We start from the raw sequence: 14,596 nt of genomic DNA, 5'->3' as shown, positions 1-14,596 counted from the left end.
GTGAAATTCTCATTCTGAGTTTTCCATCCCTTGTTCTGTAATTCTAGTTCTTGCTGTCAGAAAGCTTAATTTAGAATCTATTGTTCTCTTGGAGTCTGGAAGATGTGAATGGGGAAATAAGACCTAACAAAATGTGAAAAATAATAGTTAAGAATATAAAAAAAACCAACTCATAAAAGGCAAAAGCATCTAAGAATGGGTTTCTGTGAAGAGGGAAGTGTGTAATCTTCGGCTATTCTTGATATACTTTTGATACTGTTTTGTATTCTTGCTTAGGAATTTCTTCTCTTGGTCACCTGTGAAATCATATCACGGAGGTTTGATTAGCGAGTGCAGATGATTTCCTGGACACTTCATTTCTGGAATCCCGTCCAAGCGAGATAGTGACGGCTCAGTGCCTGTAGTTGCCGCTCTTTGAATTTTTGCTGAGCGTAGTGGTCTCTTGAAATGTGCTTGTTACACTGTGCAGTGAAAATGCAAATTTACAGGTATGGCATACTATGGAGTAGAAGCATTACTGCTTTCCACTCCATATTATTTTCTTGTTGCTCTAGGATTCTTAGTCTTTGTTGCGTATTTCCATTGAATAACTTGAGCAGTGCCAGCATTCCTGGGAGCTCGTCACATGAGCCTGGCAGAGCAATGTGTGTTCTGAGCAGACTTTGTTTTCTGTAGGCTTTCTTCCCACTTCCCTGGGGATGTTGTCAGCCTCTGTTTTAGCTTGAAAATTTAGATTTGGGGGAGAAGTAGCGGTTCTTAATTATCAAATGAAACCTAGGAGGTTGAGCGTGGGATGCAGAGCTGGGAGACCTCTTGTACTTTTTCTTCTGATGACCCTTCTTGGTCACAGAAACACAGCTCTGGTCTTGATGAAGGTTTTGATCTTGAGTAATGTTCTACTTAACCAACAGGTGTGTTACTGCTCACAAACAATGTACACAGACTGCCGCTAATACTTGTAAAATGCCCGTGCCTTTGAGTCAGCACTTTTATTTAATTCAGTTGTTCATTCATCCTAGAGAAAATGCTGGGGGACTTGCTCTGAATTATTCTGAAATATCTATGATAATCTAAGCGTGTTCTGTTTTGTATAGTATTTGAGCTGTACTATGAAATTACTGTGCAGGGTTGTGTTGAACAACTTCACTCTTTGAGATTCTTCAACATACCCTAATAGAAAACTTTTTTCTCTAATTATAGGGGTTTTTACAGATAAAAGGACTGGGTTTGTATGTTGCTGGTTTCTGTATGTTCACATCACAAGATCTATGCTTTCCTAAGTATAAAACTTGAAGCGATAAAATAACCTGGCTGTGTCCAAGACTAAAATATTTTCATTATTTTAGGGAGCAACTTAGCCTGTGAGGTTTCTAAAGCTGGGGCCTTGTTTCGTGTTTGTCTGTGAGGTGCCGTGTGCGCTTGTGGCTCTGCAGAGGTAACAGTTCCAAGCCCGGCTGGGTGATCTGCATCCACGCAGCCTTGTTGGAATGAACTCTGTAAAGGGAGCTTGCAGGATTAAGGTCCAAACTAGTACAAACTCAGACCAGGTCCGTATTTTGCTCCTTGGCCGCAAAGCTGCATTCACACAAGTATCTTAATTAAAATAATAAATTGTTCAAATTATTTTAAATATTTTTTTAAATTAATATTCTACCAGTGAAATTTGTAATATCTTTTTATGGCACTTACTCTGCTGTTGAATTTTTTAAAAAGTCATCTGTTTATAAATCACGATGCCTTAACTTTTTCAATTTCCCCTCCTATTAGTACTGTTGAAAACATTTACCTCAAGCATTGCTGCTGTCTCTTATCTCTGTGTGGTTATAGATCATTAAATTCCAGCCCCTTCTTAATACACTATGCAAGCATTGTGTGTGGTTTCATTTAGTAATTAAACTCTGTGCTGCTTTCCTCCTTTACAGAGAGCATCACCTTTTATATTACAGTGGACTTTTATTAATTATATGGAGAATGTATTAATGTGAAACACAAATACCGTACAACCTGCAATATCTGGAGTGTTTTGTAGCGTTGGCAATTTAGATAGTGTATCCAGCATGATATAGTTTGTTTTGCCCTGAAGTACTGGGGTGTGAGATTTACACGGCTGTTGACCCCTTGGGACTACTCTGAAATGAGGTATCTTGTGCAATCCCAGTCAGCAAAAATTAAAATAAAAAGAAATATACTGTCAAAAGCCCTTCTGTTGGCCTGGCAGGAAGTATGAAATAATACCATATGCTCGATAATGGCTTCCTCAGAGAAGATTCTCTGGCACAATGTGACATGACTTACCGGAATGGCAAGCTATGTAGAATGCTTGTTATTGTCATGATTTGATATGGAATTGTTAGGCAGGGCCTGATGTCTGCGGTGGCCTGAAGGCCAGAGAACCGAGTACAAAATAAGTCTCTTTTTGGAATTGGAGTGGTGAGTCACATTTATCTTTTACAACAAACAGTAGTTACAGCCTTTGTGAGTGTTGAAAAGTCCGTAAAAGTGAACCTGAGAATAAACTAAGAGATGGCTGCTTTAAGTTTGGTTTCAAGTGATACGGTTGCAGTGGTTTTGCATATAAAAACTTTCCTTGTTAGTGCAGTATTAACTCTTAAAACCTGAGCAAGAACAATTTAATGGCAACATAACTCTTCAACTACTCATCTCTTAATCTGAAATTTGTAAGTTAAGAAAGCAACAAATATTCAGCAATGCAGGTTAACTAACTGGCGAGACTGTCCAGAAAAATCTGTCTTCCAAAATATTGCTGTTTACTTTGGTTCTTATTATCTGTGCAGAGAATGAAAGTATCCTATTTTCCCAGAGCTGGCATCCTTAATTTAATTGTTTGGGACTGATTTGTTTTAGAGGTTTCTTTCTTTCCATGTGCTGCACTGCTGTAGCTGTGTAGTAATGCAGGTGCTTGAAATAAACCTTGGAATAAAAACAGAGATTGTTTGCAGGATGTCTTTCTTGAGGACAACCTTACTTTTTTTTTTTTTTTTTTTCAAGATATATATATTTTTCATCCTCAATACAACACTGCTGTTCTTGCAAAGGGCTACAATTCCTGTTGGCCTTTAGAGAGAGAGTGAAGGTTTGGAAGTGAGGGTGTCAGTGTTAGAAGACTTGTAGAACTGTGTGTCATGAAGTTGAATGAATTTCCCAGTTTGCGTATGGATGTATGGATGGAGTTACATGACACAAGGAGTAATATAATTGTTGTATCTTTATTTTTCCATTTGGTTACATGCTGCAGCAGGAATACCAGCACAACAGTTTTCTGCATTACTGTCACAGAAATCAAGAAGCTTTCACCAAAATTCAGGTTCACCATGCCCCAAAATACAGAAGACTCTGAAGGCTAAATGTAATATAGTCCTAGTAACTTGAGATGTAGTATTCCTTCTTTTCTAACTTCCCGCTAGACGTTGGTTGCTCTTTTAGTCATTCTAGATTGAACTGCTTGACAGAGAAGGAAAGCTCTAGTTGAATGTATGAGAGAAGTATAGGAGATTTAAACTGAAACAGGCATGTTTATTACTGTTAGGTGTGGTGAGTGTCTTTGTTCCTCGTTTTCCCCCTCCATTTGAGTCTTAATTGTAGTGAGATTTGCCCTTCCTTAATTGACGTAATTTTCAAACTCTATCCATAGCACTCTGTCAACGCAAGTGATGACCAACTATTAATTAGGTCTACAGCCTTGATGTCATCCCCTGACTGGGTGCCACGTTCATCTCGTGGGCAAGCTGTCGTGGCTTCTGGTCAAAGCTGGGGTTCCCTTCACAAGAACTTCTTGACCCTTTGTACTTTGTACAGTATCCGCCTCGCAGGCGGACTCCGGAGCCATTCTCTGGAATGCGTGTCTAATGCGTTCCACTCGGACCCTCAGTTCCATTCCATAATGTTAGCTTTAATTGGCTGTTTTTAAACTTTCATGTACAATTTGGTTGTACACGGTAAATTACCACCCTCTTCGCCTTTTCCTAAGAGCAAGAAACTAGAACCCAGACCGTGCTTTTTCTCTTGCTGCCTTTTACCATTGCCCTTGAGCTCTTTTAGAGACAGTGCTGGTTGGTAGTGTTTCTGTCAGAGGACAGACCTTCTCTAACTAGGGTTCTTTTACTCTGATTTCCCAAAAAACTGTACTGTTTGAACATTGTGTTGCAATTTTGGACTGGCTGCTGCATTTGAGAGTTTTAAAAAGAATTAATATTTTCTGTCCAGAGAAGTTGGATTTAATTTGTCCAATTTAATAAGCGTTGCCTAACTCTTAGAGTGGCTAGGTATCCAGTGTGTCTTCCAAGTGTTTTTTCATATTCATATATTTTAACTTACTTGTTTCTGCATATGAGAACTTCATGACAGAAAGTGTTGTATAACCAAGGTTTGTCTTTACTACAAAAGAACGCCTTTGTATGTGCTTCTGAAGCGTCAAAATTTATAGCGTGGGCAGAATCGTTGCTATTTTACAGGTTTCATCTAGGCTTAAATACTTGATTGGAGCATCAGCAGAAGCTATTTTTGAGAAGGAGGTAGTTTAGTTATGCGAGGGGGGAAAAAAAGTTGGCAGTGCTGCATACAAAACAAATTTTGCAGTTCAAGCTCCAAAGCAGTGATGAGTCTCTTGTTCGTACTTGGTATGAATAAAGTAAAACAAAGCCTGCCTTTATCCTCCATAACAGGCTTATGAGCTCATGTTTCGGCTTTTCCTTTCTCCTCCCTTTCTGACATGGACTCTCTCTTTTTTTTTTTTTTTCTTTGCTAAACAGACAGTAGCTCTCCACAATATTTTTAATCTCAACAAGATGTCCAGTGGCTGATGATGCAGAAGTGTTGCATCAACAAAGAGGGGATGATAGTTGGAGCATTCCAGGTTTGACGCTTTTGGCCAAGGAGCTGTGTATTGTGGCTGCTGATTCCTCCCTGCACAGCATGCGTGCTTTGGGCAAGAGACTACATTTCGTTGACTCCCGTTGTGTGCCTCCCTGCTCCTTATTTTAGGCTTCCCCAAGAAGTTATGACTGGGAGTCTCATGGCTTTAGATGAAAGAGCCTGTTGTCTTGTTGAATTATCTCCTTTCTGTCTATATTTAAAGTAAAGCTGGCAGGTAAAAAAAAAAAATAATACAGTAAAACAAAAGCTCTGTTATAGTAACATCTTAGGCTGGATTAGAATAAAAGTGAAAGAAAGATGTAACGTTGTTTATTTTTATGTGTTTAGGCTGCTTGTTTACCTGTGTCCATTGGCACCTGGTGGTGGCGTTCAACTGCAGATGGGTTCCTGGGCACTGGTGGGATCTAAACTACAGAAATCTCTTCACTGAAATAAATAAGTATTTCCCCTTTTAGAATAAAAAATGTCCTTATACAAATTGTATATTATGGAATTTTAAAATAATACACGTGTAATCATGGATATTGAGTAGCCATAAGCATCTTATACTCTTGGATTTTTGAGAGAAGAATTGTTTTTAAAACATGAACCGAACATTTTCAGTTTTTCAATGCTCTAGTGCAACATTTTAAGCTAACAGCTTTTTTTAGTGACTGAAGACAACTCATGAACCGTTTCGCTAAAAGTATAGCTGGGACTTTTTAAATTGGATTTAAGAACTTCCTCATGACAGCTAAACTTCTTAAATCCATATAAAAATCTGCTTAGGTCACATAATTTAGCCTCGCAGCACTGGTTTTATTGTGCAAATAAACTATCAGAAATTGATTTATAAGCTAGTTGTTTCATAGTTGTGCCTGCTTGTTATGTATGACTGTTATTGTCGTGGTCTGTATTCCTTCAGAGCATAAAGCCTTCCGACATCCCTTCAGTCCTGTCGTTAGCCTGGTACAATCAGGTACTTCTTCTAGTCGTGAAGTTTTCCCCAATTTAATAAAGGCAAGGTGGGATAACTTGTTGATTTCTACCTGAATGCATCATTAACCATTACAAGAGGGGAAATTAGGGCATGGGTTTGGTGTCTTTTTTTTTTTTTCTTTTTGTAAATCTTGTTTTTGATGCAAAGGCAGTTCTGTCGCCAGCCAGTCCAGCGTGCGTAGACTCTCCCCCCCACCATAAAACAATGAGCACATTCAGGCACAACTCGTGTTTTCAGTTATTAAAAAACGGAGCCGTCTGTCTCTGCCTGTGACTTTAATCTTTAAGCCTTTATTCCCTGTACCCCACCCCCTCTTTCTTTCCCCAACCTTTTGTTTGTGAAGTGCAGAGCTACAGGATATGTGGGCCTGGAGTTTCTGAATGTATTGTACATTCCCCTGGCAATTACAGATGTTTATAACCCTGACTGATGTTATTTCAGTGTTGTGGAGGGTGAAGAGAAAATTAAAGAATGCTTTTTTTCTTTGCCTCTAGCAGTCTTTAAGTTTTTTTGGGGGAAGGAGAATTGTAAACTCTTAATTTCTTCTCTTTAAAAAAAAAAAAATAACCTTGTTCAGCATCCTTGGATGAAAAATACCTGAGTACTGTGCACGAATCTTCCTTTAGCCTGCCATAACCTTTCTGTTGGGGCACCGTGTTTTGTTCCGTGTTGTGAAAAGTGTAATAGTTCTGTTTTTTAGTTCAAAACAAGCTCCTTGGTGTGGAGTTCATGACTTTTGGATACTTTATTTCAAAGACAGAGACAAGGTAGCTTAGGGCTTGCATTGCTTTTGAGAGTAGAATCACATTCATTTATTTCAAGCTTTACACAGAACCCGGGTTTTCTTTTATGTAGAAGAATGATTTAGAATCTGATAAATTGGAGCTTTACTTTTGGATTGGTGACTTGCAGAGTTGTTCAAGAAAATTTATTTTTGTTAGTCTCGTAGAAATGTGCTCTCGATCTGTACAAGGTTTAAAATCAATTTCTTATTGGTGTTTCTTGAGCAGTCTAATGCTGCAGGTGCACTATAAGATTGATGTTCTTGAATTGACGGAGAGGTGGAGAGAAGAGAATCTAGCAACAAATTTCTGTGATCAGTGTTAATTTGCGTGTTTCTTGGGTTTTCCTGAGCATTTCATGATCTTCAGAGTAGTTGGCTTAAATGTTGAATTTAAGCAGAAAAAAGTTTGAGTCATGAATTCGAGGTGGTTTGGCAGGATCTCTAAGGTACAAGTTTCATACCTGCTTGCCAACTACCTGCAAACTGCTCTTTATAGGATGTGCAAGTTCAGAGTGACAGGTCTAAACGTATATTCAGGTTTGTCTACCTACACCTGATGTGATGGTGGTCCTTATTTCTTATGACTGCTGCAGGAAACTTTTTGCTAGATTGATCTTTCAAAGATAGGACAGAAGAATGAGTAAGAACTCAGAGTGAGATATCCTTTGGCTAGGCAGGACTTTAAGAAGTTAACACAAGGCAAAAAAGTCTTACTGTTACCTAATATTAAACTGACTAAAATATGCTTTAAAAATTGTAACATGTTCCAAGATGTTCATAATTCAGTAATTCTCTTAAGCACCCAGAGGGAGGCAATAGATGCTCTGTAGTAACAGTCCTTTGGGAGGAAAAAAACCCAACTAGTTAGTCATTAAGTAGAGCACATTCTTTTTATCCTGAGCTAATGAAGGACTTGAGTTGTGTGTTGCTTGTGTAAGGATTTCTGAAGTGTGCTATTTCATTTTGTATTGCAACACGGGCGTAGATGTGATTGAATCCTAAATATGCTAATGTTAACGATATCATCTTGTAAGCATTTTAAAAGAACTTGAAAAGATGAAGAGCTGAGTGTGAAATATTACTGATAGAGAATAGAATTTATAGGAACTTTGTAGTTGTTATTCAGGTGTCTGGTTCCCCCTACCTCCCTGAGTCCAGTACTGGGCCTATATGTAATATTACAGTCAAATACATACGAAAAATGAACACACGTCGGTTAAGAATAATTTGAGTTAGCTGTGCTGTTCTTGGAAAACTGTGTTAAATTTTATGAAAAGCTAATACTGAAGTTCTCTGCCAGCTAATGGGTTTGAAGGAAAATGTGTGCATGTAGGTACTGTGTTTGCCGGTTTATGTACTACACTTCTCTCCCTGAAACAACCTTGGAAACTCTATCAAGTTATTGCAGTCATCTTTAAAGTACCACTTTTCTCTCTGCAGTACAAACTTGGCTTTATACGACTGTTGTAATTCATAATGATAGGTATATAGCTGTATCCTTCTGTAACTGAAGCCTTAGGATCCCGTGGTATCCGGGAGTTAGCAGGAATTTCACTCAGTGTTTGTCTCCACACTCAAGTGTTTATCATTAGTGGAGAAACCTCAGGTGCAACATTCTGGAAGCTGGAAAAATTGTCTGTTTCTGTCTGGTGTGAACCGAGCCTGGTGCGAACTGAGCCTTTAGAAGATGCAGTAGAAGACTCCAGATGGGTGGAAGTCTGGGAGAACTGGGGATGGGCTCACGTCCTCGTTCTTGCGGGTTCAGTGCCTTCGTAATTCTTTCAGATACTTGATTGCTTTTATTCTGTTTAGCCATTATTCCTCTTCTGGTCTTGGCAACAGCTTCACAGATGATGTCTGTCTGTACTCCTTGAGAGATGGAGCGGGCAGAATGGTTGTACCTTGTAGTAATTTTTTTTCCCAATATATTTAGCATTATTGTATGCAAATATTTAGTTTGGTTTTTTCTATAACTTGGTGGGAAATCTTGTAGAGAGCAAATGTAAAGCTGATATGAGTCAAGACTATAAAAAGGGTATATTTTATCTTGTTTCTTCTGTCCTGTTTGCTTTTCAGTGTTTACTGTAAAGACTTTTATGGACCTTCAGGGGCCATTTACGGTCACTATGTAAGGCTCAAGTGTAATGTTATGTTATATTTAATTCTTCAGAGCAGTGCAAAAACACATGTGGTCTTGATACCAAAGCAAAATACCTCTGAATAAGAAGTCTGAAACTTGAACTAATCACTCATCAGGCCTTGAGTGCACAATATCATCGGAGGAGGTCAAAGTGGGGTTTTGCGAGTATCCATTTTTTTTATTTTGCACCCTTCTTTTTCCTGAAGCATGAATGTATAGTGTTGATTTACGGTACAACTTATTGCCACATTGTTTCAGAAACCTTGTTTTATGAACTCAATAGACAGAAGGAACAGGGTGCTTCATTGCGAACCTCTAAATTTGAGTCTGATACGAATCAGTGGAACTATAGGTGCTATTTTCATATGTCACTCGGGAACCCAGAAATTGGATGTGACTTTTTCTTGTTGAGCTGTTTTATAGTCTGGATGCCAAGTCATGGAACTGAACCTTTTTGTGCTAGAAATGTAATTACAGGCATGTAGGGAAAAAAAAAAAGAAGTTACAACCCAAATGGTAACCCAGTTGTTTTCTTCTGTGCTTTGTTTTGCTTTCAAATGTATGAAATAACTGTTTTTCCTACTATGTGCCATGGGTTGTACTCCAAGGATGATGAACAGTATAATGACATTCAGTCTAAAATGTTAGGTAACTTTTACTTTAGCTTTGTGCAGTATCCTAAATATTTAACTTTCCAGCTTTACTGGTATCTGTATTTGCATATACATATATATATGAATGACACTTTAAAAAGTTAATGTTTGCTAACTAATTCACGATTTATGCACTTTCAACTTCAAGCCAAGAAAGAAATTAATGCAGCTGAAATGCCATGTGGTTGTGTAATTCAGCAAATGCTAACTTTTTTTTGTAGCAGTCATCTGTGTCTACTCAGAACGCTTGTTGCTTTTTCAAGATATGTAGGCTTTTTTAAACCCTACCACAATTAATGCTTTCAGCCTTAAAAGAAGCAGAGGTCTCTTTTTGGACTCTGTCCAGTTTGTGCCTTGTCAGTATAGAAATTCAGAACTGGTAATAGGTGATGTTACAGTAAAGGACTTTACATGTGGAAAGACGATGTCTTCTCTCATATGGTGCCCTACCTCGATTTTTACGCGTGCTACGTATAACATGGCATTTCTTGTTATGGGGCAAGGGTTGTTTGCTCTCCCCTCATCGTCTATAGGAAAGCATTCTCATTTGTGGTGATATTCTGGTTTTCTTCAGAAATATTTTGAAGAACAGGAATTGAAATGCCAGACCCTAATAGTTACTCATCTAATTTGTTACATTTTCTTTGGAAACAGTCAAAGTGAATGGTTCAGAGGGTCAAAGCAGGAAAGTCAATGATGGAACGAAGTGTCCCTTGCTTTAAGTTTCTTCCTAATGCCTCTTACAATGTTTTATAAACAATGAAACTTCATCCAGCTGGATGTAGCTTTAAAAATCTTAATTGCGTAAATATCGGATCTGTATTTTCATTTGTCTGAAGCCAAAGGGTATCTAGCAGCACTGAGTTTGGGATTGTTGTGCGATTTACCATTATATAATTGATTGTGCTCTTTCAATAGAGGTGTTTTATTTCCCTTCTCTTGCTCAGCTTCACGTGCTTTTGTCATTGCATGCTGTTAACATGGATTTTTCTTTGTAAATGAAGTTGTATGTGAAGAACTTAACTGCATTTGTCTTGTTTCCTTTTTTTAAGCCACTTTATCTTTCAGATTCCTTTTTCAGAAAGTGATTACAACTGAAGGCAGTATTTTATTTCAATGTACACCGCGTATACAATCTAATACTTTTTTGACTGCTTCTAAACATAAAACAACTTTGCATTGAACAGGACATAATGACTGTCTTTTTGCAATTTTCTAAAGTAATAGCACTAGTTTTGTGTAAATACGGGTGTACTTAACTTTCTTCCAACACTTCTTAACAATACATTGACCACTTATTCAGCTTTAAGTGTCTCTGAAGTTCCTCAGGCCGCTGTTTCACCAACGGCTTGGCCTGCAGCAGTGTCCTGTCCCTGGAAGCAGGGGGGTTGCTTTGCTCTTTCCTCTTTTCCCCTCCGCAGCTCCTGGCTGTTTGGTCCCGCTGCCTCCCTTGTGCCAACTCGGCCTCTCCCTGAAGCCCTGTGTCACCTCACTATCCCCGAGGAGAGCTGTCTGGTGTTGCCGAGTTGAACCTGACTCAGTCTGAGCTTCAACTTTGCCTTTCATCAGACCATCCGTGAGCTGTGGGAGCCCTGTGGGAGGATGAGCGTGGTGTTGGGGGAGTGGAGGTGGGAGCAGGAACTTCCCGGCTTGCAGAACTGCAGCCTCTGTCGCCAGGGTGTGCCAGCGTGAATACCTTTTCAGCGTGCTCCGCTTCACTGATGACTGCTTCTAGGTAGCTGACTATATACAAATAGCTACGGAGATTACTATAATAACAAATAAAGCGTCTGATTGCCCTGGCTTGAAACTACATCAGTAGAAATGTGTTTTTTTGACTTGCATGTTTTAACTTTACAATGGAAGTGAAGGGGGAAAAAAAAATATCTACTCTCATGCTTCTAAAAGTATGCTTAAAGTGAAATGGAGCCTTTCCTTGTCTATAGCAGCATGTATCCTTAGTTGCGGCTTGCTTGTATCCTTCCATGTACAAGTACACATGCTTGTCCATGTATCCTTACTTGTGCTGCTCTTGCTTGTGGGCAGGCCGAGGGAAGGTCAGGTGTACTTTAGCTTCTGTTTGTGTTGGGGAGAGGGGAGGAAAAGTGTAGGAAATTATTCTGATACCTAAATTACAAAGTTTCACACGTATTTCAGAGACGGTAACCAGAAGCATGCAGCGAGAAAACTTATTCAAAGTATTATTTACTCTGTGGTAAAAATAAAACACTTGGAGAGGGGGGAAGAGATGGACTTTAAAATAATTGGTCTGCATGCATAGCTGTTCTGCCCAAAACTTACCTTCCCGTAATAATGAATTACTTAAGCCTAAGATCTCCAGGTGTCCCTAGAAAATGCATATGGATAAGTCTTGTTCTTTACTCTTGTGGTTTTTTAGAGTGTTTTCCCCTCTTATAGCACTGTCTCCTCATAAAATAGTTCAGGTTGGAAGCTACCTCTGGAAGTCATCTGGTTTTACCCCTTAAAGGTGGGTCAGCCATTTCTAAGTGGGTCACATTTCCCAAGATCATTTAGGGCTTCATGGACGACCCGAGGGTACAGCACTTCTCTGAAGAGGCTAAAGGCAATGCGGGACTCTGTACGTTCTGTGAAGTCTTGCAAAGGATCTCATGATGACCTTCTTTCTTCCTGTGTTGTAATGCTTTTTTGAGAGAGTTTTCACTTTAAGGTTTGTAGATTATTTTTTTTTCCCCCCATCAATAAGTCATCCATTTAATATAAGCTTATTCCCAAGTGCAATATTGCAATAGCTAGATCAGCATGGAATAATAAATTATTGGAAGATATGCCTCAGTCTTTCTTGGCGTGACCTTCATGGAGGGCCTTATCAGCTTTGTTCGTGCTACTTCAGCATGGCCAATCAAGCTTATTGACATACTCTAATCATTATAGGCTTTTCCTCCCTTTGAAGAACACAGACTTTTTTCTGACATGTAGTTAGAACATATTCATACACGTAAGATCCTTGGATGACTTGACAAAGGAGAGGGCAGAGGCCTTCATTGCCTTTATCCTCTTCAGAACAGTATTGCTCACTGGTTCGTTTGGGAGATGAAGTATAAAGTATATTCCAAGTGGATTTTCTGTGAGGTCTTTTGCAAAAGAACCCTTTTATTCCTTATTAGCAATTATCTCTTTCCATCACTTACTATTTGTAGCAGTCTCAAACGCAGGATTACAAATAAATGACTGTAAAAGACAGGTTATTTGACATACAAGAAATGGGCAACTTGGAATTATGCCCTTCTGGTCATCCTGCTTTCTCTTTGTAGCTCTCAATTTAGGAAAGGCCTTAGTGGCTGGTTTTAATTTAAAGGGAATTTGTGCAACCAGCGGTTTCTTTATTGTTCAGAAATCAAATATAATGCATATAATTCTGAGCTTTACTGTGCATTCAGAAAGAAGTCTTGTGGGTTGCCAGTCTGACCCTCACCATCAGAGATATTCCAAGCTGTCCGGAGTTGGAAGCTGCTCGGCTCCCCGCTTGTGCGTACAGCTGCTGAAAGCTTTAGGAACAGCATGTCTGGGAAACGGTGGTGGGACGCTTGAACTCCACCAGTTCCTGTTCTTTTCAAAGCATTTCCGAACGAAAGTTGTGGTATCGGTTTTGATCCATGATTTGCATTGCTTTACAGAGGGTTTCTTCATGAGTAATTCATGCCCTCCAGTTGTGCGTGTCTCTCTCCCCCATCACACCTCCTATTTCTGTTTAAATTTGGGGAGATTTCCTATCCTGTAAAACATCTTCCTTATTCATCACAATGCCCTCCCCGAAGGTGCCTGGCAAAATCCTGTGTGACTTGTAGCATCTCCCCAGGTGCTACTGTATATGAAAGCAGAGAATAATTTAGTTGTTTCTGAATAAAGATTCTTAAAAAAAAAAAAAAAAAAAAGGGGGGGGGGTGGGAAGGGGGAAGTTTCATACTCACTGCATGATATAGACAATATTTCCTGAGACAGGAGATACTAACCTCAAAGAATTTAAAATAAAACATTGATTTTATTATTTTTTTGAAAGGGGAATAGGGGAGGCAAAAATGGTAGAATAGTCGGTCTTTTTATCCTATGTGCAGATGAAATTGATTAAACCTTAAAAACTCGCCTCAGTCCACCCGGTTTATTAATTGAAGAATTTCCTCTTCCCCAGAATGGGAAGTGCACATTAAAACAGAGCTTTGCCCCTGAGTAGCAATGATACTTGAGAACGGTACATTTTCTACAATCCTATTTTCTCTTCTGCACTGGAGGAAATCCTAACATGGTAAAAAGCATATTTAAAAAAAAAAAAAGGTATGTTTAAGGAAGTCCCCTTTCATTTCCTTGTAAAGCATGAAATCAAATTATAGCCCATGGCCCACAATTATTTTATTTTTACATTTCAAATTCCATTTTCTGCTTCCTTTCGGTGCCTGTGAACAGGAGTTGTACTGTTTGTGCAAAGTCAGTTAAAAAGATTACCACAAAGAGAACGGGACCCAGTAGCTTAAAGAAGGCAGGAGTCAGAATCTGTGCTTGTATTCTGTGCCGGTGCGGCGTGCGAAACCTCCCACTCGCTCAGGCAGGACTCAGCCCCCCTCCTCTTCCCCCCACTGGCCCAGGTTTTACTGGTTTTTATATATATATATATATATATATATATGTATATATAAAGCCAAGTTGCTTTATATTGATGGATTGTGGGGAATCTAATGGAATACTAAACTTAACACTTGCCGAAATAGTAGTACTTTGAAGTGCTCTGATATTCTTGATCTACATCTGTTGAAGGGAAAACAATTGAGATTCCGCCCATTTATTGAAAGTGCCTTTTGGGTCTCCTTTTCAGTAAGGATGAAATTGCTTTACACTTTGCGACACTTTAGTGCTTGGAGTTTATAACCAAAGGGTTCTGAAAGGGGGTATACAGTGCCCATATAATAAAGTAGTAATAAGCTTTTGGAACTGATAAATTAATATGAGAGGCTGGAATGTTTTGGGACGGTGTTTTTTTTTTTTTACTCTAGACCTCATGATACTCTCTTAAACATACTGCAAACGTTGTGCTTTGCTGTACGGCTCTCTCTATGCACAGCTCAGCCTGGGAGTTTGGGTACGTGGTTTACAAGTGTGCAACAGGTTGCACAAAC

At 39.0% G+C, this 14,596-nt stretch overlaps 1 protein-coding gene across 3 annotated transcripts in view; it reads left to right on the top strand.

Annotated features, from left to right (window-relative positions):
- The window catches only part of EEFSEC (eukaryotic elongation factor, selenocysteine-tRNA specific), a 127,514-nt gene that overhangs the window by 14,717 nt on the left and 98,201 nt on the right, over positions 1-14,596 (top strand). The window contains exon 1 of one of the 3 annotated variants that reach the window (XM_074602737.1): positions 470-488. The exons of the other annotated variants lie outside the window; for them this stretch is intronic. The gene's annotated coding sequence lies outside the window, so the exon portion shown is untranslated. Of the gene's footprint in view, positions 1-469; positions 489-14,596 lie in introns of those variants that run through there. 3 annotated transcript variants of the gene reach the window in all.

This window comes from Larus michahellis, chromosome 10, assembly GCF_964199755.1.
Source record: "Larus michahellis chromosome 10, bLarMic1.1, whole genome shotgun sequence".
Taxonomy (NCBI): Eukaryota; Metazoa; Chordata; class Aves; order Charadriiformes; family Laridae; genus Larus; species Larus michahellis.
This window is presented reverse-complemented; position numbering and strand designations above follow the sequence as displayed.